Raw genomic sequence first — 17148 nt, 5'->3', positions numbered from 1 at the left:
TGCTGTTTTTTCTGCTTAATCTTTAAGTCTGCATTAAATCCTGCCATTCTCCTGAACATCTTAATATCTCCAACTATTCATGGGCTCGGGGCTTCCAATTGGAAAAGTGATACGGCAACCGTTCATTGTGAGATTTGTTTTCCCAGGTACTACACGCATGGCTGATAATATTAAAGCTTTTTCTTAGAGACTTAATAACCTCCTTCAGCCAGTCTCGGAAGAACTTCTATTGAGTCTCAATGACAGACATACAGGGTGTATATATTGAAAATTATTTAATTGGTGTGAATTTGAGAATTCCTAACCAATCCTTATAATTTATCTTCTGAAACTAGATGAATTCCCCAAGTCACACTATGGTTCAGCTTGACCAGAGCAGCTGCAGGATGTAATGATTATTGCCACAGCTGGTACATTTCTAAACAGACATAAGTGCTCATTTAAAATAAATAAACAATTAATATTTCCCAATGCAAAGAACATTTCCTTAACTGTTCCTGAACCGGACTTGCATGCTATGTGGAAATACCAGAGCAAATACTCCTTTCTTATGCAAGAAACGTTCTTCACTTCTACATAATCTCCTGTTCAAATTGTAGCAAATGCAGATGAGTTAAACTTCCACTGAATAAATTAGACTGATGAAACTTTTTTCTTGTCGTGAAAATAAAAAAAAGTAATCAATGCTGTCTCTGCAGTATTGACGCCTTAGTTTGAGACTAGCATGAAAAATGTATTATTTTGAATGATCAAACCTAGACTGGACCATTTATAATGATTACAGACTTCAAATTACACAAAGAGTATTTAATTTGTGAAATCTGTATACTGCCTTGCAAAGTTATTAAAGTGAAAAATGAAAGTTTAGCAGAACTTGCAGTTCTGCTAAACTTGGAACCTATAGACATCTATGCCAGTAGATGTCAGTAAAACATTCTGATTTTGTTTTACTACTAGTCTTGATATGAACAGTTTTTAAAGAATTAAAAGAGTAAGAAGGAATAAAATCAATCTTCAATTGTCTTTTACATCAACTTGATGGCATATGTTTAATCAGACCAAAGGAAATATAGACTACTTTAGCATGAAGAATAATTTAAAATAACACATTTAAGTGCTTTCCTGCAGTGTGCGCTGTTTTTATGGCGTGAAGGGCTAAAACAAGTTCATTTTCCGTTTAAAATGCGAGCAATATGCCTCTGGTTTTGCAGTCATGAGCTTTCAATTCATATCCACATAACCTTTTAATTTGTGTTTATTTTAATCACATGCTGTCACTAGTTAATGGAATATAAAATACAATAAACGACTCATTGTAGTCTTAGAAATGTCTGCTCACTCCCCCCCCACCCCCACCCTCCGGCGCTCTCTCACTGCCTCAAACACCCCCGACCCCCACTCCCCACTTTCTCCGGTGCAGCCGATGCGCTTCTCGTCTCCAGAACCTCGTCTCCACAAGCATGTCCTCAGACACGCTGCCACGGTGGCATGAAGCGACCCAAAAGACCCCACCAGGACACCATTTGCTCAGGTAAGCTTCGATCTATTCTCCCTTACTTAAGTGCAATAATCGGTGTGCATCCTGGCACATCAGAGACCGTGGTTTCTAAAGCAGGTTCATCTAAAAGCTCCAAATTGAGCGCTTTTTTCTGTCACAGATAGAGTAGATGACGGTCAAGGACATCTAGTTGCCCCCAGACATTGAAGCTTAGACTTCAGTTTTTATTTGACCGCCACCTTTCACATATAGTCCAATTAGCACCTTTAATAATGTCTGTTGTGCGCAAACAGCCAAAAACGTGAATAAATCGTTTGTAGTATTTCAGAAAGTTGTTGTTCTTCAACATAGACCACTGTTTTTCAATTAAAACTTGACAGAAGAATATATAAAGGTGTGCAAGTTTCAAATAATTGACTGCAGTCTTTAATTGAAGGATTACCAGGTTTAAAAAAAAACAAATCCGCGACTGTTGATTTTTTTTTTTTTTTTGGTGTGGTGAAGATAATTAAGTGTTTCATGCCTGATCCTCAGCTGCCTGTAACATATGGTTATTCTTCAGGGAAGCAAAAGGACTTTAGCGAAGGATGTGATGCACTTTGTGAATCTATAGGGATGTAAATACGTATTTTCTCAATGGAACGCGAATCTCTCTGCGCCAAATCTGCTCGCTATCCTAAATACCAATTGTTTGAAGCAGGCTCTGCAATAATCTTTCAGGATATTCTTAACCAGTTTGCTTAAAACTCCTTTCAAAATGTGTCCTTCTCTTACTTTAAGCACGAAAATGTACAGCAGTTTTGCGCTTTTACTGCGCTCTGGATACACGCGCCTTCCACGTCGCTTCTAGCAGAAAATAAACTTATTTTTCTCCAGTAGCCTAAATGTAAATTTGTCACAATCCAAATGATCAAAATCAAGTTTTCATCATTTCACGTCATCCGTGTGATTAAACCTAAATACATAGCCTAATGCTCACTATTTTTAATAAGCTTCATGTATTTTATAGTCCCAAGCGTGCGTCTTCGCCTCAAACGGACGTGGAGGTACTATAGTTTATGTTATACCCAAATGGTGAAATCATCAATATATTGGACAGTACTTGAAAATGTTGCACTAATAATCTTTATGCTCGGTTTTTTTATTTTTATTTTTTTTACAATGCGATAAAAAGAGTGGATTTGCGCCGCAGCCGCGCCAAATGTGCGTAAAACGGCGCAAAAGAATGTATTTGGAACAATCGGTCTTATTGATTTATTATTATTATTATAAATAGAGTTTATTCAGACGCGGATCTCAAAAGTCATGCACTGATCTAAATATATGGAAATCCAGCAGACAGCAGTATTAATTTTTACACATTTTTTATCTCTCTTTAGCTTCACTGCTCTTAGCGTTTTACTTCTTTTCAACCCGAAAATCAAATTGGAGCAGTTTATGGTTTCTGTATAAGGCAAAAGAGGGCAGATTTTTCTCTCGCAGTGTTTGCACTGATCATCCGAGCAGTGGAAAGACTTGTGATGGCTGGAGGTAGGATATAGTCTGACCATTTTACTTGGCTCTCTTGTTGCTGGATGGATGGATGTGGGGAGGAAATCATTTGTACTTGTGCTAAGAAGAAGGAAAATTATTCCATTACCCTCGTGTCTGGCAAGATGAGTCTACTTTGTTGGAGTGAATTTCAAGAACTGAAGGTAATAATATTATGCTTAGAACAGCTGTAAAGCAAAGCCACTATGATGACTTTTACTCAGTGTTGCATGTTCGAATGAGCTCTTTGGCTTGACCTTAATTGAGTTCTCAGCTATAATTGGTCATGTTTGAAGAGCTGCGTGGTGTCGTCTTAGTGTCTTATGCCTGCACGTCATGTGGGAAGTTCGTTTCAGATTCAGAGTTTCAGATCTGCTATTTCATGGAGAAAATTATAGGACGTGTGTTTTGGAATCCAGATTTTCAATTTTTTTTACATGCAGTTTATAATCAAGAAATCACATCTGCTGTAACTTAGAACAGTGGTTCTAAAGTTGGGATGGGACCCCACTTAGGATCATGATTCAACATGTGTGTGGCCTCAAAATTATAAAGTGTGTTGTCATGAATTAGTAAAATAAATTGTAAAAAGCATTTAAAGTGATTACTTTTTGTCATTTTACAAATACAATAAAGATGTCAAAAATCTCTAACTTTGTTTTAAAAAAACCCTATTAAAGTGCGAATTATCTAGTTCAGGTTTGATCAGACTAAGAGGTGCAAATCTGCATGCCAGGTTTCCTAAAGTTCATGTGACAAAAATGTGGCACTCACTGCTTTAGGTTGGTGCAATGGAAATACATTTTGATGGTCATACTTTTTGTGTCTTAGTTTATTTATCCATTGTTGAAAAAGGATATGTGGACAATGTACGTTTGTTCTTCTGTAATGGACTGGGTTAAAATATTGCAGTTGGTTCCCACAGTGTCACATAAAACAATGACTATCACATTTTGTGTCATATCATCTGATGCTTTTCAGTTTGCCTAAGGTTCGTTTGAATGCAAGACACTTGGACACCCCTGCACAAACTTGTCTAATTACTTTATTCACATTGCATTTTTGACCAAAATGACAGCATTCATATTGTAGTCTTGCAGCCTACCAGCCTAGGAAGGGCCATTTAGGAGGATTAGAGCCCTTGAGCTAGAGCCAAGGGCCTTTTATGGTTGGTGCCCCGCCCAGACAAATTTATTTTACACATGCAAAATAAAATAGTTTGGTAGTGATGTACAACTTCAAGGCATTGCCCAGACCAAAATGTTTGTTAAAAAGTATTTTTATTTGTCCCTTATACAAAGTTTGTTATTAAAACAGCACCATCATTTCTAAAATTAATTCATCCTTAAAAACAAATTACCAAAAAATGTTGAAGTAACTACATCAGGTCTTTATGTGGCGATGTAACAAAGTCTCTAAAACACAACACAATAAGTCCATCATTGAAACAAAGATGCTAAATATAAGGTTAGGAAAATTGATCATTCCCAACAACCTTTCAGTCTCATATAGACATTGGTAGACATCTTTCTTTGTTTTTTTTCACCTTTCACTTTTTAAACATACAAAGTTTAGACAAAAGGCAAAAGACCATCTTTTCTCAGTCTGTTCAAATAAATTTTGCTTGGTTTTGGTTTAGTTAGAAATTGAGCACTCACATCATCAACCATTCTGCTGCTCCCAAAAACCTGTCTGCCATGGACTACTGCCCTGTAAGCCTATGCTACTGTCGGCCCCATGTCTCAGCAATGTGTTTCTTTGCTGCTTTCTCTCTGCGCAACTTTCAAGAGGTGTCCTGGACTTCTTGCTGTCTATTTTCACTTATCATCCTGTTTTCTATCATGATAGTGATGGATTAGGTTTACTTGCTGCCTGATTGTAGAGTTGTTGGATTATTTTCTGTCTTTGTTGTTACAGACTTGGTAAACCTACTTGCCGTAATTCAGACCTCCTCAACTATCTCTAGCAATATTACCATGCACATGGTCTACTCTGAAGAATACAGTGAATGCAAATAGATTTCTGAGTAGTTTGTGCTAAGCTGGTAATAATGACTAAATACGTTGATTATCACAGATCAAAATAAGGTGACGGTCGTCATAATTTGTCTGTTTATGAGCCAAACAATAATACAGCCTAAATATGGAGCACATTGCCCCCTGTGGACAGATCACATGTTAGCAGGTTTGATTCAAATTTCTTGTTGTCCTTATCATTTGAAATCGTGACATCAGCCATCATAGTGCTTCATAATAGCTAACATGTAAAGAGTGCAAATTACTAGCTTTATTGGCCACACTTAAATGGAATACAGAGAGAATGGAGACAGAAGGAGGAGGCTCATGCCAAAGCTGCTACTCACCACGAATGCACATTGAACACATATTTCTAAATCTGTGTTTTTGGCAGCCGTGGAATCAGTGTTCGAGACCAGGTTGCTTTTGCAAAAGTTAAATTTAGACATTTTCCATGGACACAAGCATCCCGGTTGTGCTCACTGTACATTAGTGAATCTTTGTATCTGGCACTCACAGAAAGGAATGTCTAATTATCACGCTTTCAACCACAGCAGGCTCCTCTATTTGGTACTGAGCTCCTGTTCTAATCGCTTTCTTTTGCTATCATTACACCCTTGTTTTATTTTTTACATAATTACATTTTTTATTTTTATTTTTTGCCTTGTGTGGATGAGTTGGGAGGTCTGTTCACTATTGATTGAATGTTGAATGACGCAAAAGAATGGCTTGAATATGGTATAGAAATTCAAAGGGAGACATGAAAGGAAATTCTGTGAAGTGGTTTTTGTAATAATAAACATGGTGTGCACATATATGTGGAACATTGACTGGATAAGAATGTCTCTGATGCATAATTACCTGCAGTTCCACTCAGAAGTGTACATACACTCATTATGACCATGAATGTCATGTTCATGAATTTATTGTGGATTTTCTGAAGAGCTCACAGAGTCAAAACTATAGGTATGTACAAGCTATATATATATATATATATATATATATACCCTGCCTCTCGCCCATAGACTGCTGGAGATAGGCACCAGCTCCCCCGTGACCCACTATGGAATAAGCGGTAGAAAATGACTGACTGACTGACTATATATATATATATATATGCATATATATATATAATATACAGTTTAGACCAAACGTTTGGACAGACCTTCTCATTCAAAGAGTTGTCTTTATTTTCATGACTATGAATATTGTAGCTTCACACTGAAGGCATCAAAACAATGAATTAACACATGTGGAATTATATACTGAACAAAAAAGTGTGAAACAAGTGAAAATATGTCATATTCTAGGTTCTTCAAAGTAGCCACCTTTTGCTTTGATTACTGCTCCGCACACTCTTGGCATTCTGTTGATGAGCTTCAAGAGGTAGTCACCTGAAATGGTTTTCACTTCACAGGTGTGGCCTGTCAGATTTAATAACTGGGATTTCAAGCCTTATAAATCGGGTTGGGACCATCAGTTGTGTTGTGCAGGAGGTGGATACAGTACACAGCTGATAGTCCTACTGAATAGACTGTTAGAATTTGTATTATGGCAAGATAAAAGCAGCTAAACTTTGAAAGTGTCCCCAAGTGCAGTCGTAAAACCATCAAGCGCTACAAAGAAACTGGCTCACATGAGGACCGCCCCAGGAAAGGAAAGTTCATCCGAGTCACCAGCCTCAGAAATCGCAGGTGAACAGCAGCTCAGATTAGAGAACAGGTCAATGCCACACAGAGTTCAAGCAGCAGACACATCTCTAGAACAACTGTTAAGAGGAGACTGTGTGAATCAGGCCTTCATGGTAAAATAGCTGCTAGGAAACCACTGCTGAGGACAGGCAACAAGCAGAAGAGACTTGTTTGGGCTAAAGAACACAAGGAATGGACATTAGACTAGTGGAAATCTGTGCTTTCGTCTGATGAGTCCAAGTTTGAGATCTTTGGTTCAAACCACCGTATCTTTGTGCGGCGCAGAAGAGGTGAACAGATGGACTCTACATGCCAGATTCCCACCGTGAAGCTTGGAGGAGGAGGTGTGATGGTGTGGGGGTGCTTTGCTGGTGACACTGTTGGGGATTTATTCAAAATTTAAGGCATACTGAACCAGCGTGGCAACCACAGCATCTTGCAGCAGCATGCTATTCCATCCGGTTTGCATTTAGTTGGACCATCATTTATTTTTCAACAGGACAATGACCCCAAACACACCTCCGGGCTGTGTAAGGGCTGTTTGACCAAGAAGGAGAGTGATGGGGTGCTGTGCCAGATGACCTGGCCTCCACAGTCACCAGACCTGAACCCAATTGAGATGGTTTGGGGTGAGCTGGACCGCAGAGTGAAGGCAAAAGGGCCAACGAGTGCTAAGCATCTCTGGGAACTCCTTCAATACTGTTGGAAAGAGTGTGCGTAGCAGTAATCAAAGTAAAAAGTGGCTACTTTGAAGAACCTAGAATATAAGACATATTTTCACTTGTTTCACACTTTTTCATTCAGTATATAATTCTACATGTGTCAATTCATAGTTTTGATGCCTTCAGTGTGAAGCTACAATATTCATAGTCATGAAAATAAAGAAAACTCTTTGAATGAGAAGGTGTTTCCAAACCTTTGGTCTGTACTGTATACACATTGCACATTGCACCAGTAAGAGCAGAGTGTGAAGGTTCAATTAGCAGGGTAAGAGCACAGTTTTGCTCAAAATATTGAAATGCACACAATATTATGGGAGACATACCAGAGTTCAAAAGAGGACAAATTGTTGGTGCACGTCTTGCTGGCGCATCTGTGACCAAGACAGCAAGTCTTTGTGATGTATCAAGAGCCATGGTATCCAGGGTAATGTCAGCATATCCCCAAGAAGGACGAACCACATCCAACAGGATTAACTGTGGACGCAAGAGGAAGCTGTCTGAAAGGGACGTTTGGGTGCTAACCCAGATTGTATCCAAAAAACATAAAACCACGGCTGCCCAAATCACGGCAGAATTAAATGTGCACCTAAACTCTCCTGTTTCCACCAGAACTGTCCGTCGGGAGCTCCACAGGGTCAATATACACGGCCGGGCTGCTATAGCCAAACCTTTTGTCACTCATGCCAATGCCAAACGTCGGTTTCAATGGTGCAAGGAGCGCAAACCTTGGGCTGTGGACAATGTGAAACATGTATTGTTCTCTGATGAGTCCACCTTTACTGTTTTCCCCACATCTGGGAGAGTTACGGTGTGGAGAAGCCCCAAAGAAGCGTACCACCCAGACTGTTGCATGCCCAGAGTAAAGCATGGGGGTCTGCCAAGGACTACCGAACCATTCTTGAGGACCATGTGCATCTAATGGTTCAAACATTGTATCCTGATGGCGGTGCCGTGTATCAGGATGACAATGCACCAATACACACAGCAAGACTGGTGAAAGATTGGTTTGATGAACATGAAAGTGAAGTTGAACATCTCCCATGGCCTGCACAGTCACCAGATCTAAATATTATTGAGCCACTTTGGGGTGTTTTGGAGGAGCGAGTCAGGAAACGTTTTCCTCCACCAGTATCACGTAGTGACCTGGCCACTATCCTGCAAGAAGAATGGCTTAAAATCCCTTTGACCACTTTGCAGAACTTGTATATGTCATTCCCAAGACAAACTGACGCTGTATTGGCTGCAAAAGGAGGCCCTACACCATACTAATAAATTATTGTGGTCTAAAACCAGGTGTTTCAGTTTTATTGTCCAACCCCTGTATGTATGTATGTATATATATATATATATATATATATATATATATATATATATATTTGTTTTTCTTTTCTTGTTTTTTTTCCAATTAATATGTGGTTAGATGTCCCTTAAAAGGTTTACCTTGATCACAAGATTCTTAAAGCCATCAACAAGCCAGTGGCATTAATCTGGCTGGACATTTAACCACTCTCCTTATCAGAATATGTAGTTCATTTAAATTGGATTCCTGTCACAAAATGGTCCTCAAATTACCATTTCTTTTAATTTCAAGGATTTGTAAAAGCTTATGTTACCCTGTTTTATCTTTTCTAAAACACGTTTTAATGAATGTTTTTAATAATTGTTTTGTTGGAGGAGCCAATTATGTCCAAGTTCCAGCTGCCGAGCCATGGATTTCATATTTAAGTAACCCTTTCATATTCTTTATTCCACCCACTTTTGTGCAATTAACAGGCACCACAAGCAGCAAAGCAGCCCCACAGAATGATGCTGCCACCACCATGCTTGACAGTTGGTTAAGTGTTAACAGGTATGAAAGCCCACCATTCACTTCTCCACACTCTTCTCGGCAGTGTGTCCAAAGAACTCCATCTTTGTCTTGTATGACTATCCAGAAGGCATTTGGCTTGACTATGTGGGGAGCTGCAAATTTTGGTTTAAATGTGTTGATTTGTTTGAGCAGGGAGTTGTTTATTGGTCTGAATCATCTTAGTCCTGTCAGGATTTGGGTTGTGTTTGTGTTTTTGTGCTTGCTACATGTGCTCATTTTCAGATGGTGCTGGAGCTCTCAGGTATGCTGGGTGACAGGTGCGACTTATTTTCACTGATTACTCTGAGGAGTATTTAAGCAGGAGGCTGCCAGCACTTCGATGCCAGAGTGTTTTGCCACCAATGGTACAAGCTCGAGCCAAACACTAAGTTTATGCTTCGTTCTTCGACCTCGTGTAACTTTGTCTTTGCTCCTTTCGCAGATTTTGAAAGCCTAAGCTTTGAATCTAGATCACTGTGTACTGACTACGTCTCCGGAGGTTACTCTGAATAATCAAGCCTATCTACGCAGTTGTGACTATGAATCTCAAAATATTATTTAATATTAATATTTTAATATTTTATCAAATAATATTTCGGTTTGTTAAGGGTTATCCTGTGAATACCAGCCCAATAAGGCGATGGTATTAGGACAAAATAGAAAGGTGTGAGATGAGCTCTGACATTATTGAACAGCAAAACTCTGTACACACATGGAATGAATTCACACAATTTATTAAAATACAAGAATTTATTAACAAAAATAAGTCAACTCAAAGTCAAACATATTTCAACAAACAAACTCTTTACTATGCTAAAACAATCCAACTAACTACAAAGCAGAATTAAAGAATAGAGATGACTAATGGGCTATGTACAATATAAACAAGTTGATTAAAGATGATTGAAAATTATGACCAATAGAGTGATGCAATATTACCATGCAATGTTTATGTTTGAGAACCAAGGATTAGCTTGAAGAATCTGGAAACGGAGTTAAGTTAGTCTTGGAACCAACTTAGGCAATAATCAGCATACCTTTAGACAACCCTTCACAATGTAAGATCATATGAAATATTATTTTAATAAAATAATGTTTTAAATAATGATCTGCTGAATAAAACCAACCTTCTGGATGTCCATTTCTCAATGGTGTCTAATTAGCTGCCTTTATTTATTGAAATAATATTTAAAGAAATATTATTAAGGGAATATTTTGGAACAGAGCCAAATCTTTCTGGAGAAACGGGGCTTAATGGTGTTTACTTAGTTATCAGATTTAGTAAAATAATGTTTAGGGACTATTATTTACTAGCTTGAAAACTAACAACCTTTCTGTTAAATATTCCTTAGCAGGCAAGCACGTGTTCTTCGCTTGTTAGCAGTAAAAGCTAACAAAAGAAGCTGATAGCTTAGCACCAGAATCAAACACACACCTTTAAAATACTGTTAATAAATGGGTTAAAATGCATGAGCGTGGACGGCGCGTTATGGCCGATCTTCTTTGTTTAAAATCACCCTTTAAATAAAGTTTGTCTTAAATTTAAAAACACACAAACACAGAACACAAAGCTGAGCATGTGTGATGCAGATAGCCTGCTAGCACCAAGATAGAACAGTTCAACACAAACAAAACCAAACTTCATAAAATGAAAAACGTTTAGATCATTTCATCCTAAATAACTCTCTATTACTCTGCCCAAACACCTAACCTCGTATGAACCTTGCTGAGCAGTTGTCCGGGCAACGACGAAGTTTGAAGAAAGCTCTGTGAAGCAGCTTTTCGTGCTCTCAAGGAGAAGTTCTCCCATGCCCCCATCTTGGTCCATCCAGATCCCTCAAGACAGTTCGTCCTGATAGTCGACGCCTCTGACATTGGTGTCGGAGCGGTGCTATCGCAAAATTCAGAAGATGGGAGACTTCATCCTTGTGCTTTCTTTTCTCGCAGGTTCAGTAATACTGAAAAGAACTATGACGTGGGTGACAGAGAGCTGCTGGGGATAAAATTGCCCCTTGACGAGTAGCGCCACTGGCTTGAGGGGGCTGAGCATCCCATCCAAGTCTGGACTGATCACAAGAACTTGGCCTACCTACAGTCAGCTAAAAGACTTAACCCACGTCAGTCTCGTTGGTCCTTATTTTTCTCTCGTTTTGATTTATGCATTTCTTTCAGACCCGGTCCAAAAAATACAAAGCCGGAAGCCCTCTCCAGACAGTTTGCCACAGACGATTCTGTGAAGAAACCTGTGCCCATCTTGCTACCCAGTTTGACAGTTGGCGCACTTCAATGGGAGATTGAGGATACTGAACTAAAGGCTCAACAACAGGAACCTGACCCTGGCAATGGACCGCCTAACCGCATCTATGTCCCATCTAAAGTACGTTCCAAAATAATCGATTGGCTACACACAACAACATTTTCTGCTCATCCTGATGTTAATTGAACTATAGCATTAGTTCAAAGAAGGTTTTGGTGGCCATCTATACACAAAGATGTGAAGGAGTTTGTTCAGGCTTGTGCTACTTGTGCCAGAAATAAATCTTGTAACCAGTCTCCTGCGGGTCTTCTCCAACCACTGAGCATCCCAAGTCGACCCTGGTCTCACATAGCTTTGGATTTCGTTATTGGACTTCCCCTCTCCACAGGTATGACAACAGTTCTCACTATTGTGGACCGCTTCTCTAAAGCATGTCATCTCATTCCCCTCAGAAAACCTCCGTCAGCCCTTCAAACAGCCGAACTCCTCACAAAACATGTTTTTTGCCTCTATGGAATTCCGCAGGACATCCTATCAGACCGAGGCCCACAGTTCACCTCGCAGGTTTGGAAACAGTTTTGTTTAGCTCTCGGAGCTAAGGTTTCATTGACCTCAGGTTACCACCCTCAGTCTAATGGTCAGACCGAAAAGACTAAATCAGCAGCTGGAATCTGCCTTACGATGTCTCACATCCACTAAACCCTCTGATTGGTGCTCATACCTACCTTGGGTTGAATATGCATTGCATTCTCACATTTCCTCTGCCACTGGACGTTCACCTTTTGAGGCCTCTCTTGGTTATCAGCCACCCCTGTTTGCTGCCGACGAAAAAGATATCACTGTGTCATCTGTCCAACAACATATCCGTGCTGCAAGAACATTTGGAGTTCTACTGTCCAGAGCTTACACCATACTGCTGATCAGAATAACAATTTGGCTGATCGTAAATGCAGACCTGCACCTGAATACCAGCCTAGACAGAAGGTATGGTTGTCTGCACGAGATATACCCCTTAAGTCTATGTCACGGAAGCTTTTGCCTCGTTTTATCGGTCCCTATGAGATTGAGACCATAATTAGTCCGTTGGCTGTTCGTCTCCGTTTGCCTACAAGTCTTATATCCATCCTACATTTCATGTGTCCCAGATAAAGCCAGTAGTCTCAAGTGACTTGTTTATTGTTCTTAGTTTCGTTTACTTTCCGTTCCCTGTATTCACTCAACCTCTTCCCCTCTCTCCATACAGTGAGATTTTTGACCATTAGGTTCGTGATTATCATCTTCCAAATAAACAACCTTTTTACTCATTATATTCTCCAGAGTGTTCTCTGTATGTGGGTCAGATCTATTGCGAAGATAATGACAAGTCCAGGCTGATGTTAGACTTACCTTAGTATGGGCAATGGCCCTGATGTTTCAGCATCTTCTAGTTTATGCTTTTAGGTCTTGGGTTGTTCCTGAAAGTCATAATCAGTTTTATTCTTTTGTTACAATTTGATTTAGACCGTGAAGACTTTGACACATTGGTGTTCAAACAGGACAATGACCCAAAACACATAACAAGACGGGCTTTAGAACAGATAAAGCAGTATATAATTAGACTTTTGTAAGCCTTGGTTTGTGGACAATGCTTTAAAACCAGCTGAGTGACAGGAAGTCCAACAGCATAAATGAGCTCTGCCAACTCTACCAAAAAGAGCAGTCAAATACCTTCAGTCGACATCTTTATGAGGGCTACACAAAGTTTGTGTTTGAGGTTCAAATTGTTAAAGGGCATTTAACCAAATATTAGTTGTGATTTTGTGTATATTTGAGTCTGTATACTTGAACATATTCAGTGGGCTGTGGAAAAGCAATTGACCCTTACAGATTATTTGTGTATTTGTTTTTCTGTCACTGAAATATTTCAAATCATTAAGCAAATTCTAAAATCTGAAAAAGATAGCCCAAGTAAATACACAGTGCAGTTTTCAAATAATGATTTCATTTATTAACAAAACAAAACTCTCCAACTCTACTTGACTCTGTGTAAAAGTAATTGCCCCCTATAAAATAAGTGGCTGTGCCATCCTTGGTTGCAACAACTGTCTCAACCATTAACTTACAGTGTGTTTGTTATCACATTGGAGGTCATTTCACATAGTCTTTCAAGAATTATTTTAACTGCTGCATTGGTTGGATATTTTTCTACAGCGTTTTATTCCAAAAGAGCCAAGTTCATGTTTCCATCTATAACATCAAGTCATCCAAGTCCTGATGTGCAACGCAGCCCCAAACCATAACATTATTGGCATCATTTGATTGTTGGCATTTTGTTCTTTTTCAAGTTTGCCTTGTTAGCTTTGCATCAGATGTAACAGGGCTCACTTTTATCTCTTAATGTTTCCCTAACAGTCATATAGATCTTTTATGGCAAATGTGAGAATGCCTTTGTGTTTTTTTTTTTTTTTTTTTATTGTTTTGGGGTTTTTTTTGTCAGCAGTTGTTTTTGCCTTGGATTTCTCCCATGGATGTCATTTTTGATTAGCCTCTTTTTATTGTTGAAACATTTTTTTGTTGAAACACTGACTTTAACTGAGGCAAGTGAAGCCTGCAGTGCTGTAGATATTGTTCTGGATTACTTTGTGACCTTCTGGATGAGTTGTCAATTCTCCCCTGGAGTCATTTTGATATGATATAAACTGCATTTTATATTTATTCAGGTTTTCTTTTTTCTGATACAAATAATTTGTTTCATGATCTGAAACATTTAAGTGCCAAAAGAATCAAAAGCAGGATACATTTTTTAGGGGGCAAACACTTTTTCATTGCTCTGTATATTTATGTTCACAAAGAACTAAATGTTGAACCGTCAATTCATGGTTTTAAAATTCAGTTAAGTTGTCTGTTGTTATCATTACGCAGTAGGAAAAACGTTTTGAATACATAATTTCAAAGCCCCATAAGATTTATGTCAATGACGACTGTTTGTGTACCTCTGATCAGAACTGCAAATTATATTTTCATCCTAAATATGCATATGGTGCAAACGCTTTGCTTCAAAGCATTTAGGTGTCCATATGCTGATGCTGTATTTTCAGCTAGAAGGACAAGTTGCCACTATACCCTTTTGTCATCCTCGTTATCAGATGCTGAAAGACTGCAGAGCTATACAGTATGAGGTGCCACTAAACCACTGCATAAAGTGGCATTGATTGGAAAGGATGGGAGGAGGGCAATTCCTCCTTACATTATCTTGCAGACAGAACGTTAGATGAAACAAGCCCAAGTAATTGCATTGGTAACAAAAGACTTGGAATTGGAGGAATAAGAAGTACTTAAAGCACTCAGTCAGCATATTTCATTAACATATGAATATTTTCAGTGACGCTATAATTGCTCAATATCTTTTCTTTCAGAACAGTTCAGCATCTGCTGAAGTTTGTGGTCTGGATGGACTAATTTTTCAAGCTCAGATCAGACATATCCGAATATTTAGTCTGTAAAAAATGTAAAACATTTTCTCAGAATGGTGCTTAAGATATTATTTACCATTAGTCTCTGAATCAAATTAGAGATGAGGAACTGGCTTTATGATTAAAATGACATTCATGGTTCTGGCCCAATTCACTATTCAGACCTCGTTAATCAATACTTTCTCATTAATTCAACCCACATTCGCAGATTTTGATTCAACATGGGAACAACAGAAGCAAATTGTAAACAAAATGGCCTGTTTTAACTTATACTTTTTCAGGAAATGCTTGCAAAAAATACCTTATGAACACATTTAATAAATTTATAAGCAGTAATTCTGTCTAACTTTATTCAGATTCAACAATAATACTTAGCCTCTAGTATATTACATTCCACAATAATACTACTTTTAAGCTATGTAATCTCTAATTTCTCATTCAATTCCATTCAGAAGTCTAAGAACTATTCTATCAAACCCACGTTCACATTTATGATCCATTGTGATTAAGGATGTGTCATCAGTGAATATGTCACAGCTATTGGTACAATATTGTTCTTTGATTTTGTCACCATATGTTCCTTTACATGTTGGATTTTACCCTCCCTAAGTGATGTAGAATACCGTGATTGAGCAGCACCTTGAAATTCTTCATGCTCATTGCACAAAAAAAAAAGAGAACTTTTCACTCAAATTGGCTCTCCCTATATAATTTACACATCAACCCCTAATATGTTCCATAAACATCAAAAATGAAAATGGTTTAGTACCTTTACAGCTGAGAAATCAAGACCATTATATGTTTAATCTTTATTTAGGCTTTTGAGATTGGACTTTTACAGTCTGTGGGAGACGTTTCTTCAGCAGAGGTGGTAAATTGTTGGTGGAAAGATTGATGGACGTAAATGAAAGGGCAATCCTGGAAAAAAAAGATCTCTTCAACAGGACACTAACCCTAAATATGCAGTGCTACAATGAAATGATTTAAAACAAAGCCTATGCGGGTTAGGATGGCTTACTCAAAGTTCAGAATAAAATCCAATTGAGAACTTGTGGGAAACCTTGAACATAAATTTTCACAGTTGCACCCCATCCAATCCAAATGAGCTTGAGGTATTTCTGCTGAGAAGAATGGCTTGCCTAAACCTTTGTTTAGATGTGAAAAGCTGGGAAACACATGCCACACAAGCCTTGTAGCTGTGATTTCAGTGAGGAAAGGAAAACCTTTTATTATTTTCCTGCAATTTCATAAATATGCACTACTTCATGTTAAAACCCCCCAAAACACATTAAGTCTGTGGTGGTAACTTGACCAATCTTGAAAATTTCAAGGAAAATTTGTACTTTTGCAAGGCACTGTGTACACCTAACTAATAAGCTGACAAAATGAAAACACAAGTGGAGATAGTTAGAGAAACACCAGTCATCAGAACAACAGTCTCATTCAGGACCATTTCATAAGGCAGTTGCTTCACCACCATTTCCTGCCAAGTCCATCCACCTTTGCAACACAATACATTTTCCACATATTGGTATTGTTTCTATGCTGGCATAGTGATTTCAATGAAAAGGGCAATAAACTGTCTCACAATGCAACTTTGTAGGGGTTTATGTTAATTTAGTGTTCAATATGACTAGATTGTCTCAAATGTTTTATAGAGCTGAGAGGAACTGTATCAATTTCTTTGGGATATGTATGACCAGTTAATCCATTAACATGATACAGGGGTTGGACAATGAAACTGAAACACCTGTCATTTTAGTGTGGGATGTTTCATGGCTAATTTGAACCAACCTGGTAGCCAGTCTTCATTGATTGCACATTGCACCAGTAAGAGCAGAGTGTGAAGGTTCAATTAGCAGGGTAAGAGCACAGTTTTGCTCAAAATACTGAAATGCACACAACATTATGGGTGACATACCAGAGTTCAAAAGAGGACAAATTGTTGGTGCACGTCTTGTTGGCGCATCTGTGACCAAGACAGCAAGTCTTTGTGATGAATCAAGAGCCACGGTATCCAGGGTAATGTCAGCATATCCCCAAGAAGGACGAACCACATCCAACAGGATTAACTGTGGACGCAAGAGGAAGCTGTCTGAAAGGGACGTTTGGGTGCTAACCCAGATTGTATCCA

The 17148-nt window shown here is 38.6% G+C and overlaps 1 protein-coding gene across 1 annotated transcript in view; it reads left to right on the top strand.

Moving 5' to 3' along the window:
* Window positions 1–1421: 1421 nt before the first annotated feature.
* chrm2a (cholinergic receptor, muscarinic 2a) overlaps window positions 1422–17148 on the top strand; it is a 128644-nt gene continuing 112917 nt past the window's right edge. The window contains exon 1 of the mRNA XM_047390383.1: window positions 1422–1531. The gene's annotated coding sequence lies outside the window, so the exon portion shown is untranslated. The remainder of the gene's footprint in view (window positions 1532–17148) is intronic.

Source organism: Girardinichthys multiradiatus, chromosome 17 (assembly GCF_021462225.1).
Source record: "Girardinichthys multiradiatus isolate DD_20200921_A chromosome 17, DD_fGirMul_XY1, whole genome shotgun sequence".
Taxonomy (NCBI): Eukaryota; Metazoa; Chordata; class Actinopteri; order Cyprinodontiformes; family Goodeidae; genus Girardinichthys; species Girardinichthys multiradiatus.
Note: the sequence above shows the minus strand (reverse complement) of the source record. Positions and strands in the feature narration are given on the sequence as shown.